At 50.6% G+C, this 15,086-nt stretch overlaps 1 protein-coding gene across 1 annotated transcript in view; it reads left to right on the top strand.

Moving 5' to 3' along the window:
• The first annotated feature begins 2,223 nt into the window (after positions 1–2,223).
• LOC143793548 (uncharacterized) overlaps positions 2,224–15,086 on the top strand; it is a 33,279-nt gene continuing 20,416 nt past the window's right edge. The window contains exon 1 of the mRNA XM_077280615.1: positions 2,224–2,438. The gene's annotated coding sequence lies outside the window, so the exon portion shown is untranslated. The remainder of the gene's footprint in view (positions 2,439–15,086) is intronic.

The following is a 15,086-nucleotide window of genomic DNA, read 5'->3' as shown; positions in this document are numbered from 1 at the left end:
TAGAGTGACACTATGTCACCTCTTTTTCTTCATGTGGTGTAATGTAGAAGTTGGGAAAAATTAATTAATGTGTTCTGCAAGCGGAGCTCGAGATAACTGTGTTATTTTCTGCAGAGACGAGTCCTGGCTGGAAGAAGTGACGGCGGTCTGTGCTGGATGAAAGTTGAAGGACTTCACCTAGAGATGTCACTGGTGAGTCAGTGTTACCTATACACTGACACTATACACTGTATACTATATACAGAGCTCCTGTGTATGTCACCAGTGATCACTGTATTACCTATACATTATATACAGAGCTCCTGTGTATAATACCACCAGTGATCACTGTATTACCTGTAGACAGACACCGCTTACTAAGTACAGATCTCCTGTGTATAATGGCACTGATGGTGATGGTATTTTTTTTAAATTATTATTACTGATCAGTATTGTAGTATTCGGTCACTTTGTGGTGGTAATATGTGGTCTGGTCATGGTGCGGTGGTATTTGTCCCTTGTATGTGCTCTTTGGTCACTATGTGGTAATAATATGGTGTCTGGTCATGGTGTTGTGGTATTTGTTCCCTGTATGTGGTATTATTGGTCATTTTAAAAATTGAAAAATAAATAAAAATATACCTAAACTGTATTGCATATTTTAACAAATATTTAGTAGGTTACAGTAGAGTAGGGCTCGGCCAAAAGTGTCTACCGTGTTATGGTGGCGGCTTTAAAAAATCTTTGTCCAAAACAAAAGCTGCCGGTTATATGTGTGATCTGGTGATGGGAACTCTTAAAAGGAACCAGCCCCCCCCCCCCCCCCCCTCAGGCGTTTGTAACTAAAAGAGCCACCTTGTATAGCACAAATGCTGCATTCTGACAAGGTGGCTCTTTGAGTTATGATGCCTGCACACGCTGAAATAAACGTTTATAAAATGTGCCCCCTCATACCGTGAAATGTTCCTGGAGGCGGGACTTTCCTTCCTTATCAGACGCAGCACAGCCGTCACTCCGGACCTGTGCACGCCGGGCGCCGCATCCTCTCGCAGCATTATTGTCCCCGGCGCCTGCGCATTAAGTTTTTTTTATTCCGGGCGTGCGCCGTTGCACTGCCCTTCGTACTTACAGCGCAGGCGCCGGGGACGATAATGCAGCAAGAGGAGGCAGCGCCCGGCGCACACAGGCCCGCAGTGACGGCTGTGCTGCGTCTGATTAGGAAGGAAAGTCCCGCCTCTGTGGACAGTGTGAGGGGTGGAGCCTGGTAGGAGTCTCAAGGGGGCCCCTAAGATTTTGCCAGTATGGGCCCCGAAATTTCTAGTGGCAGCTGAGCCCTGTATAAGGCTACGTTCACATTTGCGTTGTGCGCCGCAGCGTCGGCGACGCAACGCACAACGCAAACAAAAACGCAGCAAAACGCATGCACAACGCTGCGTTTTGCGCCGCATGCGTCCTTTTTTTGGTTGATTTTGGACGCAGCAAAAATGCAACTTGCTGCGTCCTCTGCGCCCGGACGCGTGCACCGCAGTGACGCATGCGTCGCAAAACGCAAGTGCAACGCATGTCCATGCGCCCCCATATTAAATATAGGGGCGCATGACGCATGCGGCGACGCTGCGGCGCCCGCCGCTAATGTGAACGTAGACTAAGACCCTTGCTGAGTTCTGTCAGCCACACGGTGTGCACAGGGGCGCAGACAGCAGCATGGCGGCTCTGCAGGGGCTGCACAAGGGTGAATGGCTGCTCTGCAGACCCCAAGGAGCCGCGCACCGAACCCCGGTCACCACAGACTGCACCGACCCGGACCGCGGCATTTATAGGGTTAAATCACTTCTGTCCTCTGACTGGACACCGCAGAGAGGTGAGGATCCCTGCCCCTAACCCTGCGACATCAGCGGCCCACAGACCAACACCCTCAGTGCCCCTGTACACACTGTGCGGCTCCTCAGCGGCCGGCACGTCATTACAGGACACATTCTGCTCAGAATCAGCACAGAAAAGGGCAGAGAATCCGGAGGAGCCTCCTAGTCTGTGTATATGTGTCTCCTGTGTAATGGCTGATAACAGCGAGAGGAAGAGAAGAACGCACACACAGCCTGCCTCACTATGAGGCAACTAGTCACATGACAGAGACGTCACCACAGGTCCTTCACCACACACTACTCAGCTCCGCCCCTGATCACACGACACTGACGTCACCACAGGTCCTCCACCAATCACCACACACTACTGAGCTCCTCCCCTGATCACATGACAGTGACGTCACCACAGGTCCTGCAGCTCTACCACCGCAACAGATTCGACCTGAAAGAGCAAAAATCTCATCTCCCAGATATCAACCAATAACCTCAGCAGTGCGCCCAGCAGAGGCCGAATGTACAGAGAGCGGGAGGCGGCTCAGTACTGAGCGTGTACCAGCACCTGAGTGACGGCAGCACCGAGGAGCGACAGAGACTCCGGTACAGGATCCATCAGTCACTGACGTCTGTAGATGTGATCGGAGCCTTAGTTACAGGATCCATCGGTCGTGGTCGGTGATGTCTTGTAGATGTCATCGGAGCCTTAGTTACAGGATCCATCAGTCGTGGTCGGTGACGTCTGTAGATGTGATCGGAGCCTTAGTTACAGGATCCATCGGTCGTGGTCGGTGACGTCTTGTAGATGTGATCGGAGCCTTAATTACAGGATCCATCGGTCGTGGTCGGTGTCATCTTGTAGATGTGATCGGAGCCTTAGTTACAGGATCCATCGGTCGTGGTTGGTGACGTCTTGTAGATGTGATCGGAGCCTTAGTTACAGGATCCATCGGTCGTGGTCGGTGTCATCTTGTAGATGTGATCGGAGCCTTAGTTACAGGATCCATCGGTCGTGGTCGGTGACGTCTTGTAGATGTGATCGGAGCCTTAGTTACAGGATCCATCGGTCGTGGTCGGTGACGTCTTGTAGTTGTGATCGGAGCCTTAGTTACAGGATCCATCGGTCGTGGTCGGTGACATCTTGTAGATGTGATCGGAGCCTTAGTTACAGGATCCATCGGTCGTGGTCGGTGACGTCTTGTAGATGTGATCGGAGCCTTAGTTACAGGATCCATCGGTCGTGGTCGGTGACGTCTTGTAGATGTGATCGGAGCCTTAGTTACAGGATCCATCGGTCGTGGTCGGTGACGTCTTGTAGTTGTGATCGGAGCCTTAGTTACAGGATCCATCGGTCGTGGTCGGTGACATCTTGTAGATGTGATCGGAGCCTTAGTTACAGGATCCATCGGTCGTGGTCGGTGACGTCTTGTAGATGTGATCGGAGCCTTAGTTACAGGATCCATCGGTCGTGGTCGGTGACGTCTTGTAGATTTGATCGGAGCCTTAGTTACAGGATCCATCGGTCGTGGTCGGTGACGTCTTGTAGATGTGATCGGAGCCTTAGTTACAGGATCCATCGGTCGTGGTTGGTGTCGTCTTGTAGATGTGATCGGAGTCTTAGTTACAGGATCCATCGGTCGTGGTTGGTGTCGTCTTGTAGATGTGATCGGAGCCTTAGTTACAGGATCCATCGGTCGTGGTCGGTGACATCTTGTAGATGTGATCGGAGCCTTAGTTACAGGATCCATCGGTCGTGGTCGGTGAAGTCTTGTAGATGTGATCGGAGCCTTAGTTACAGGATCCATCGGTCGTGGTCGGTGACGTCTTGTAGATTTGATCGGAGCCTTAGTTACAGGATCCATCGGTCGTGGTCGGTGACGTCTTGTAGATGTGATCGGAGCCTTAGTTACAGGATCCATCGGTCGTGGTCGGTGACGTCTTGTAGATGTGATCGGAGCCTTAGTTACAGGATCCATCGGTCGTGGTCGGTGATGTCTTGTAGATGTGATCGGAGCCTTAGTTACAGGATCCATCGGTCGTGGTCGGTGTCGTCTTGTAGATGTAATCGGAGTCTTAGTTACAGGATCCATCGGTCGTGGTCGGTGACGTCTTGTAGATGTGATAGGAGCCTTAGTTACAGGATCCATCGGTCGTGGTTGGTGTCGTCTTGTAGATGTGATCGGAGTCTTAGTTACAGGATCCATCGGTCGTGGTTGGTGTCGTCTTGTAGATGTGATCGGAGCCTTAGTTACAGGATCCATCGGTCGTGGTCGGTGACATCTTGTAGATGTGATCGGAGCCTTAGTTACAGGATCCATCGGTCGTGGTCGGTGAAGTCTTGTAGATGTGATCGGAGCCTTAGTTACAGGATCCATCGGTCGTGGTCGGTGACGTCTTGTAGATTTGATCGGAGCCTTAGTTACAGGATCCATCGGTCGTGGTCGGTGACGTCTTGTAGATGTGATCGGAGCCTTAGTTACAGGATCCATCGGTCGTGGTCGGTGACGTCTTGTAGATGTGATCGGAGCCTTAGTTACAGGATCCATCGGTCGTGGTCGGTGATGTCTTGTAGATGTGATCGGAGCCTTAGTTACAGGATCCATCGGTCGTGGTCGGTGTCGTCTTGTAGATGTAATCGGAGTCTTAGTTACAGGATCCATCGGTCGTGGTCGGTGACGTCTTGTAGATGTGATCGGAGCCTTAGTTACCGGATCCATCAGTCGCGGTCGGTGACGTCTTGTAGATGTGATCGGAGCCTTAGTTACAGGATCCATCGGTCGTGGTCGGTGACGTCTTGTAGATGTGATCGGAGCTTTAGTTACCGGATCCATCGGTCGTGGTCGGTGACGTCTTGTAGATGTGATCTGAGCCTTAGTTACAGGATCCATCGGTCGTGGTCGGTGACGTCTTGTAGATGTGATCGGAGCCTTAGTTACAGGATCCATTGGTTGTGGTCGGTGATGTCTTGTAGATGTGATCGGAGCCTTAGTTACAAGATCCATCGGTCGTGGTCGGTGACGTCTTGTAGATGTGATCGGAGCCTTAGTCATAGGATCCATCGGTCACTGACGTCTTGTAGATGTGATCGGAGCCTTAGTTACAGGATCCATCGGTCGTGGTTGGTGATGTCTGTAGATGTGATCGGAGCATTAGTTACAGGATCCAATGATCGTGGTCGGTGACGTCTTGTAGATGTGATCAGAGCCTTAGTTACTGAATCCGTCGGTCGTGGTCAGTGACGTCTTGTAGATGTGATAGGAGCCTTAGTTACAGGATCCATCGGTCGTGATCGGTGATGTCTTGTAGATGTGATCGGAGCCTTAGTTACAGGATCCATCGGTCGTGGTCGGTGTCGTCTTGTAGATGTGATCGGAGCCTTAGTTACAGGATCCATCGGTCGTGATCGTTGACGTCTTGTAGATGTGATCGGAGCCTTAGTTACAGGTTCCATCGGTCGTGGTCGTTGACGTCTTGTAGATGTGATCGGAGTCTTAGTTACAGGATCCATCGGTCGTGGTCGGTGTCATCTTGTAGATGTGATTGGAGTCTTAGTTACAGGACCCATCGGTCGTGATCGGTGACGTCTTGTAGATGTGATCGGAGCCTTAGTTACAGGATCCATCGGTTGTGGTAGGTGACGTCTTGTAGATGTGATTGGAGCCTTAGTTACTGAATCCATCAGTCGTGGTCAGTGACGTCTTGTAGATGTGATCGGAGCCTTAGTTACAGGATCCATCGGTCGTGATCGGTGATGTCTTGTAGATGTGATCGGAGCCTTAGTTACAGGATCCATCGGTCGTGGTCGGTGACGTCTTGTAGATGTGATCGGAGCCTTAGTTACAGGATCCATCGGTCGTGGTCAGTAATGTCTTGTAGATGTGATCGGAGCCTTAGTTACAGGATCCATCGGTCGTGGTCGGTGACATCTTGTAGATGTGATCGGAGCCTTAGTTATTGAATCCATCGGTCGTGGTCGGTGACGTCTTGTAGATGTGATCGGAGCCTTAGTTACAGGATCCATCGGTCGTGGTCGGTGATGTCTTGTAGATGTGATCGGAGCCTTAGTTACAGGATCCATCGGTCGTGGTCGGTGATGTCTTGTAGATGTGATCGGAGCCTTAGTTACAGGATCCATCGGTCGTAGTCGGTGACGTTTTGTAGATGTGATCGGAGCGTTAGTTACAGGATCCAATGGTCGTGGTCGGTGACGTCTTGTAGATGTGATCGGAGCCTTAGTTACAGGATCCATCGGTCGTGGTCGGTGACGTCTTGTAGATGTGATCGGAGCCTTAGTTACAGGATCCATCGGTCACTGACGTCTTGTAGATGTGATCGGAGCCTTAGTTACAGGATCCATCGGTCGTGGTTGGTGATGTCTGTAGATGTGATCGGAGCATTAGTTGCAGGATCCAATGGTCGTGGTCGGTGACGTCTTGTAGATGTGATCGGAGCCTTAGTTACAGGATCCATCGGTCGTGGTCGGTGACATCTTGTAGATGTGATCGGAGCCTTAGTTACAGGATCCATCGGTCGTGGTCGGTGACGTCTTGTAGATGTGATCGGAGCCTTAGTTACAGGATCCATCGGTCGTGGTCGGTGACGTCTTGTAGATTTGATCGGAGCCTTAGTTACAGGATCCATCGGTCGTGGTGGGTGACGTCTTGTAGATGTGATCGGAGCCTTAGTTACAGGATCCATCGGTCGTGGTTGGTGTCGTCTTGTAGATGTAATCGGAGTCTTAGTTACAGGATCCATCGGTCGTGGTCGGTGACGTCTTGTAGATGTGATAGGAGCCTTAGTTACAGGATCCATCGGTCGTGGTTGGTGTCGTCTTGTAGATGTGATCGGAGTCTTAGTTACAGGATCCATCGGTCGTGGTCGGTGACGTCTTGTAGATGTGATCGGAGCCTTAGTTACAGGATCCATCGGTCGTGGTTGGTGTCGTCTTGTAGATGTGATCGGAGCCTTAGTTACAGGATCCATCGGTCGTGGTCGGTGACATCTTGTAGATGTGATCGGAGCCTTAGTTACAGGATCCATCGGTCGTGGTCGGTGACGTCTTGTAGATGTGATCGGAGCCTTAGTTACAGGATCCATCGGTCACTGACGTCTTGTAGATGTGATCGGAGCCTTAGTTACAGGATCCATCGGTCGTGGTCGGTGAAGTCTTGTAGATGTGATCGGAGCCTTAGTTACAGGATCCATCGGTCGTGGTCGGAGACGTCTTGTAGATTTGATCGGAGCCTTAGTTACAGGATCCATCGGTCGTGGTCGGTGACGTCTTGTAGATGTGATCGGAGCCTTAGTTACAGGATCCATCGGTCGTGGTCGGTGACGTCTTGTAGATGTGATCGGAGCCTTAGTTACAGGATCCATCGGTCGTGGTCGGTGTCGTCTTGTAGATGTAATCGGAGTCTTAGTTACAGGATCCATCGGTCGTGGTCGGTGACGTCTTGTGGATGTGATCGGAGCTTTAGTTACCGGATCCATCGGTCGTGGTTGGTGACGTCTTGTAGATGTGATCGGAGCCTTAGTTACAGGATCCATCGGTCGTGGTCGGTGACGTCTTGTGGATGTGATCGGAGCCTTAGTTACAAGATCCATCGGTCGTGGTCGGTGACGTCTTGTAGATGTGATCGGAGCCTTAGTCACAGGATCCATCGGTCACTGACGTCTTGTAGATGTGATCGGAGCCTTAGTTACAGGATCCATCGGTCGTGGTTGGTGATGTCTGTAGATGTGATCGGAGCATTAGTTACAGGATCCAATGATCGTGGTCGGTGACGTCTTGTAGATGTGATCAGAGCCTTAGTTACTGAATCCGTCGGTCGTGGTCAGTGACGTCTTGTAGATGTGATCGGAGCCTTAGTTACAGGATCCATCGGTCGTGATCGGTGTCGTCTTGTAGATGTGATCGGAGCCTTAGTTACAGGATCCATCGGTCGTGATCGTTGACGTCTTGTAGATGTGATCGGAGCCTTAGTTACAGGTTCCATCGGTCGTGGTCGTTGACGTCATGTAGATGTGATCGGAGTCTTAGTTACAGGATCCATCGGTCGTGGTCGGTGTCATCTTGTAGATGTGATTGGAGTCTTAGTTACAGGACCCATCGGTCGTGATCGGTGACGTCTTGTAGATGTGATCGGAGCCTTAGTTACAGGATCCATCGGTTGTGGTAGGTGACGTCTTGTAGATGTGATTGGAGCCTTAGTTACTGAATCCATCAGTCGTGGTCAGTGACGTCTTGTAGATGTGATCGGAGCCTTAGTTACAGGATCCATCGGTCGTGGTCGGTGACGTCTTGTAGATGTGATCGGAGCCTTAGTTACAGGATCCATCGGTCGTGGTCAATAATGTCTTGTAGATGTGATCGGAGCCTTAGTTACAGGATCCATCGGTCGTGGTCGGTGACATCTTGTAGATGTGATCGGAGCCTTAGTTATTGAATCCATCGGTCGTGGTCGGTGACGTCTTGTAGATGTGATCGGAGCCTTAGTTACAGGATCCATCGGTCGTGGTCGGTGATGTCTTGTAGATGTGATCGGAGCCTTAGTTACAGGATCCATCGGTCGTGGTCGGTGATGTCTTGTAGATGTGATCGGAGCCTTAGTTACAGGATCCATCGGTCGTTGTCGGTGACGTCTTGTAGATGTGATCGGAGCCTTAGTTACAGGATCTATCGGTCGTGGTTGGTGACATCTTGTAGATGTGATCGGAGCCTTAGTTACAGGATCCATCGGTCAAGTCGGTGACATCTTGTAGATGTCATCGGAGCCTTAGTTACAGGATCCATCGGTCGTGGTCGGTGACATCTTGTAGATATGATCGGAGCCTTAGTTACGGGATCCATCGGTCGTGGTCACTGACATCTTGTAGATGTGATCGGAGCCTTAGTTACAGGATCCATCGGTCGTGGTTGGTGACATCTTGTAGATGTCATCGGAGTCTTAGTTACAGGATCCATCGGTCGTGGTCAGTGATGTCTTGTAGATGTGATCGGAGCCTTAGTTACAGGATCCATCGGTCGTGGTCGGTGAAGTCTTGTAGATGTGATCGGAGCCTTAGTTACAGGATCCATCGGTCGTGGTCGGTGACGTCTTGTAGATGTGATCGGAGCCTTAGTTACAGGATCCGTCGGTCGTTGTCGGTGACGTCTTGTAGATGTGATCGGAGCTTTAGTTACCGGATCCATCGGTCGTGGTCGGTGACGTCTTGTAGATGTGATCGGAGCCTTAGTTACCGGATCCATCGGTCATGGTCGGTGACGTCTTGTAGATGTGATCGGAGCCTTAGTTACAGGATCCATCGGTCGTGGTCGGTGACGTCTTGTAGATGTGATCGGAGCCTTAGTTACAGGATCCATTGGTTGTGGTCGGTGATGTCTTGTAGATGTGATCGGAGCCTTAGTTACAGTATCCATCGGTCGTAGTCGGTGACGTCTTGTAGATGTGATCGGAGCCTTAGTTACAGGATCCATCGGTCGTGGTTGGTGATGTCTGTAGATGTGATCGGAGCATTAGTTACAGGATCGAATGATCGTGGTCGATGACGTCTTGTAGATGTGATCGGAGCCTTAGTTACAGGATCCATCGGTCGTGGTCGGTGTCGTCTTGTAGATGTGATCGGAGCCTTAGTTACAGGATCCATCGGTCGTGATCTGTGATGTCTTGTAGATGTGATCGGAGCCTTAGTTACAGGATCCATCGGTTGTGGTCGGTGACGTCTTGTAGATGTGATCGGAGCCTTAGTTACAGGATCCATCGGTCTTGGTCGGTGACGTCTTGTAGATGTGATCGGAGCCTTAGTTACTGAATCCATCGGTCGTGGTCAGTGACGTCTTGTAGATGTGATCGGAGCCTTAGTTACAGGATCCATCGGTCGTGATCGGTGATGTCTTGTAGATGTGATCGGAGCTTTAGTTACAGGGTTCATCGGTCGTGGTTGGTGTCGTCTTGTAGATGTGATCGGAGCCTTAGTTACAGGATCCATCGGTCGTGGTCGGTGACGTCTTGTAGATGTGATTGGAGCCTTAGTTACAGGATCCATCGGTCGTGGTCAGTGATGTCTTGTAGATGTGATCGGAGCCTTAGTTACAGGATCCATCGATCGTGGTCGGTGACATCTTGTAGATGTGATCGGAGCCTTAGTTACTGAATCCATCGGTCGTGGTCGGTGACGTCTTGTAGATGTGATCGGAGCCTTAGTTACAGGTTCCATCGGTCGTGGTCGGTGATGTCTTGTAGATGTGATCGGAGCCTTAGTTACAGGATCCATCGGTCGTGGTCGGTGACGTCTTGTAGATGTGATCGGAGCCTTAGTTACAGGTTCCATCGGTCGTGGTCGGTGACGTCTTGTAGATGTGATCGGAGCCTTAGTTACAGGATCCATCGGTCGTGGTCGGTGACGTCTTGTAGATGTGATCGGAGCCTTAGTTACAGGATCCATCGGTCGTGGTCGGTGACGTCTTGTAGATGTGATCGGAGCCTTAGTTACAGGATCCATCGGTCGTGGTCGGTAACGTCTTGTAGATGTGATCGGAGCCTTAGTTACAGGATCCATCGGTCGTGGTTGGTGACGTCTTGTAGATGTGATCGGAGCCTTAGTTACAGGATCCATCGGTCGTGTTCGGTGATGTCTTTTAGATGTGATCGGAGCCTTAGTTACAGGATCCATCGGTCGTGGTCGGTGACGTCTTGTAGATGTGATCGGAGCCTTAGTTACAGGATCCATTGGTTGTGGTCGGTGATGTCTTGTAGGTGTGATCGGAGCCTTAGTTACAGGATCCATCGGTCGTGGTTGGTGACGTCTTGTAGATGTGATCGGAGCCTTAGTTACAGGATCCATCGGTTACTGACGTCTTGTAGATGTGATCGGAGCCTTAGTTACAGGATCCATCGGTCGTGGTTGGTGACGTCTAGTAGATGTGATCGGAGCCTTAGTTACAGGATCCATCGGTCGTGATCGGTGATGTCTTGTAGATGTGATCGGAGCCTTAGTTACAGGATCCATCGGTCGTGGTCGGTGTCGTCTTGTAGATGTGATCGGAGCCTTAGTTACAGGATCCATCGGTCGTGATCGTTGACGTCTTGTAGATGTGATCGGAGCCTTAGTTACAGGTTCCATCGGTCGTGGTCGTTGACGTCTTGTAGATGTGATCGGAGTCTTAGTTACAGGATCCATCGGTCGTGGTCGGTGTCATCTTGTAGATGTGATTGGAGTCTTAGTTACAGGACCCATCGGTCGTGATCGGTGACGTCTTGTAGATGTGATCGGAGCCTTAGTTACAGGATCCATCGGTTGTGGTAGGTGACGTCTTGTAGATGTGATTGGAGCCTTAGTTACTGAATCCATCAGTCGTGGTCAGTGACGTCTTGTAGATGTGATCGGAGCCTTAGTTACAGGATCCATCGGTCGTGATCGGTGATGTCTTGTAGATGTGATCGGAGCCTTAGTTACAGGATCCATCGGTCGTGGTCGGTGACGTCTTGTAGATGTGATCGGAGCCTTAGTTACAGGATCCATCGGTCGTGGTCAGTAATGTCTTGTAGATGTGATCGGAGCCTTAGTTACAGGATCCATCGGTCGTGGTCGGTGACATCTTGTAGATGTGATCGGAGCCTTAGTTATTGAATCCATCGGTCGTGGTCGGTGACGTCTTGTAGATGTGATCGGAGCCTTAGTTACAGGATCCATCGGTCGTGGTCGGTGATGTCTTGTAGATGTGATCGGAGCCTTAGTTACAGGATCCATCGGTCGTGGTCGGTGATGTCTTGTAGATGTGATCGGAGCCTTAGTTACAGGATCCATCGGTCGTAGTCGGTGACGTTTTGTAGATGTGATCGGAGCGTTAGTTACAGGATCCAATGGTCGTGGTCGGTGACGTCTTGTAGATGTGATCGGAGCCTTAGTTACAGGATCCATCGGTCGTGGTCGGTGACGTCTTGTAGATGTGATCGGAGCCTTAGTTACAGGATCCATCGGTCACTGACGTCTTGTAGATGTGATCGGAGCCTTAGTTACAGGATCCATCGGTCGTGGTTGGTGATGTCTGTAGATGTGATCGGAGCATTAGTTGCAGGATCCAATGGTCGTGGTCGGTGACGTCTTGTAGATGTGATCGGAGCCTTAGTTACAGGATCCATCGGTCGTGGTCGGTGACATCTTGTAGATGTGATCGGAGCCTTAGTTACAGGATCCATCGGTCGTGGTCGGTGACGTCTTGTAGATGTGATCGGAGCCTTAGTTACAGGATCCATCGGTCGTGGTCGGTGACGTCTTGTAGATTTGATCGGAGCCTTAGTTACAGGATCCATCGGTCGTGGTCGGTGACGTCTTGTAGATGTGATCGGAGCCTTAGTTACAGGATCCATCGGTCGTGGTTGGTGTCGTCTTGTAGATGTAATCGGAGTCTTAGTTACAGGATCCATCGGTCGTGGTCGGTGACGTCTTGTAGATGTGATAGGAGCCTTAGTTACAGGATCCATCGGTCGTGGTTGGTGTCGTCTTGTAGATGTGATCGGAGTCTTAGTTACAGGATCCATCGGTCGTGGTCGGTGACGTCTTGTAGATGTGATCGGAGCCTTAGTTACAGGATCCATCGGTCGTGGTTGGTGTCGTCTTGTAGATGTGATCGGAGCCTTAGTTACAGGATCCATCGGTCGTGGTCGGTGACATCTTGTAGATGTGATCGGAGCCTTAGTTACAGGATCCATCGGTCGTGGTCGGTGACGTCTTGTAGATGTGATCGGAGCCTTAGTTACAGGATCCATCGGTCACTGACGTCTTGTAGATGTGATCGGAGCCTTAGTTACAGGATCCATCGGTCGTGGTCGGTGAAGTCTTGTAGATGTGATCGGAGCCTTAGTTACAGGATCCATCGGTCGTGGTCGGAGACGTCTTGTAGATTTGATCGGAGCCTTAGTTACAGGATCCATCGGTCGTGGTCGGTGACGTCTTGTAGATGTGATCGGAGCCTTAGTTACAGGATCCATCGGTCGTGGTCGGTGACGTCTTGTAGATGTGATCGGAGCCTTAGTTACAGGATCCATCGGTCGTGGTCGGTGTCGTCTTGTAGATGTAATCGGAGTCTTAGTTACAGGATCCATCGGTCGTGGTCGGTGACGTCTTGTGGATGTGATCGGAGCTTTAGTTACCGGATCCATCGGTCGTGGTTGGTGACGTCTTGTAGATGTGATCGGAGCCTTAGTTACAGGATCCATCGGTCGTGGTCGGTGACGTCTTGTGGATGTGATCGGAGCCTTAGTTACAAGATCCATCGGTCGTGGTCGGTGACGTCTTGTAGATGTGATCGGAGCCTTAGTCACAGGATCCATCGGTCACTGACGTCTTGTAGATGTGATCGGAGCCTTAGTTACAGGATCCATCGGTCGTGGTTGGTGATGTCTGTAGATGTGATCGGAGCATTAGTTACAGGATCCAATGATCGTGGTCGGTGACGTCTTGTAGATGTGATCAGAGCCTTAGTTACTGAATCCGTCGGTCGTGGTCAGTGACGTCTTGTAGATGTGATCGGAGCCTTAGTTACAGGATCCATCGGTCGTGATCGGTGTCGTCTTGTAGATGTGATCGGAGCCTTAGTTACAGGATCCATTGGTCGTGATCGTTGACGTCTTGTAGATGTGATCGGAGCCTTAGTTACAGGTTCCATCGGTCGTGGTCGTTGACGTCATGTAGATGTGATCGGAGTCTTAGTTACAGGATCCATCGGTCGTGGTCGGTGTCATCTTGTAGATGTGATTGGAGTCTTAGTTACAGGACCCATCGGTCGTGATCGGTGACGTCTTGTAGATGTGATCGGAGCCTTAGTTACAGGATCCATCGGTTGTGGTAGGTGACGTCTTGTAGATGTGATTGGAGCCTTAGTTACTGAATCCATCAGTCGTGGTCAGTGACGTCTTGTAGATGTGATCGGAGCCTTAGTTACAGGATCCATCGGTCGTGGTCGGTGACGTCTTGTAGATGTGATCGGAGCCTTAGTTACAGGATCCATCGGTCGTGGTCAATAATGTCTTGTAGATGTGATCGGAGCCTTAGTTACAGGATCCATCGGTCGTGGTCGGTGACATCTTGTAGATGTGATCGGAGCCTTAGTTATTGAATCCATCGGTCGTGGTCGGTGACGTCTTGTAGATGTGATCGGAGCCTTAGTTACAGGATCCATCGGTCGTGGTCGGTGATGTCTTGTAGATGTGATCGGAGCCTTAGTTACAGGATCCATCGGTCGTGGTCGGTGATGTCTTGTAGATGTGATCGGAGCCTTAGTTACAGGATCCATCGGTCGTTGTCGGTGACGTCTTGTAGATGTGATCGGAGCCTTAGTTACAGGATCTATCGGTCGTGGTTGGTGACATCTTGTAGATGTGATCGGAGCCTTAGTTACAGGATCCATCGGTCAAGTCGGTGACATCTTGTAGATGTCATCGGAGCCTTAGTTACAGGATCCATCGGTCGTGGTCGGTGACATCTTGTAGATATGATCGGAGCCTTTGTTACGGGATCCATCGGTCGTGGTCGCTGACATCTTGTAGATGTGATCGGAGCCTTAGTTACAGGATCCATCTGTCAAGTCGGTGACATCTTGTAGATGTGATCGGAGCCTTAGTTACAGGATCCATCGGTCGTGGTTGGTGACATCTTGTAGATGTCATCGGAGTCTTAGTTACAGGATCCATCGGTCGTGGTCAGTGATGTCTTGTAGATGTGATCGGAGCCTTAGTTACAGGATCCATCGGTCGTGGTCGGTGAAGTCTTGTAGATGTGATCGGAGCCTTAGTTACAGGATCCATCGGTCGTGGTCGGTGACGTCTTGTAGATGTGATCGGAGCCTTAGTTACAGGATCCGTCGGTCGTTGTCGGTGACGTCTTGTAGATGTGATCGGAGCCTTAGTTACAGGATCCATCGGTCGTGGTCGGTGACGTCTTGTAGATTTGATCGGAGCCTTAGTTACAGGATCCATCGGTCGTGATCAGTGACGTCTTGTAGATGTGATCGGAGCCTTAGTTACCGGATCCATCGGTCGTGGTCGGTGATGTCTTGTACATTTGATCGGAGCCTTAGTTACAGGATCCGTCGGTCGTGATCGGTGACGTCTTGTAGATGTGATCGGAGCCTTAATTACAGGATCCATCGGTCGTAGTCGGTGACGTCTTGTGGATGTGATCGGAGCTTTAGTTACCGGATCCATCGGTCGTGGTCGGTGACGTCTTGTAGATGTGATCGGAGCCTTAGTT

The sequence above is a fragment of the Ranitomeya variabilis genome, chromosome 1, assembly GCF_051348905.1.
Source record: "Ranitomeya variabilis isolate aRanVar5 chromosome 1, aRanVar5.hap1, whole genome shotgun sequence".
NCBI lineage: Eukaryota > Metazoa > Chordata > Amphibia > Anura > Dendrobatidae > Ranitomeya > Ranitomeya variabilis.
This window is presented reverse-complemented; position numbering and strand designations above follow the sequence as displayed.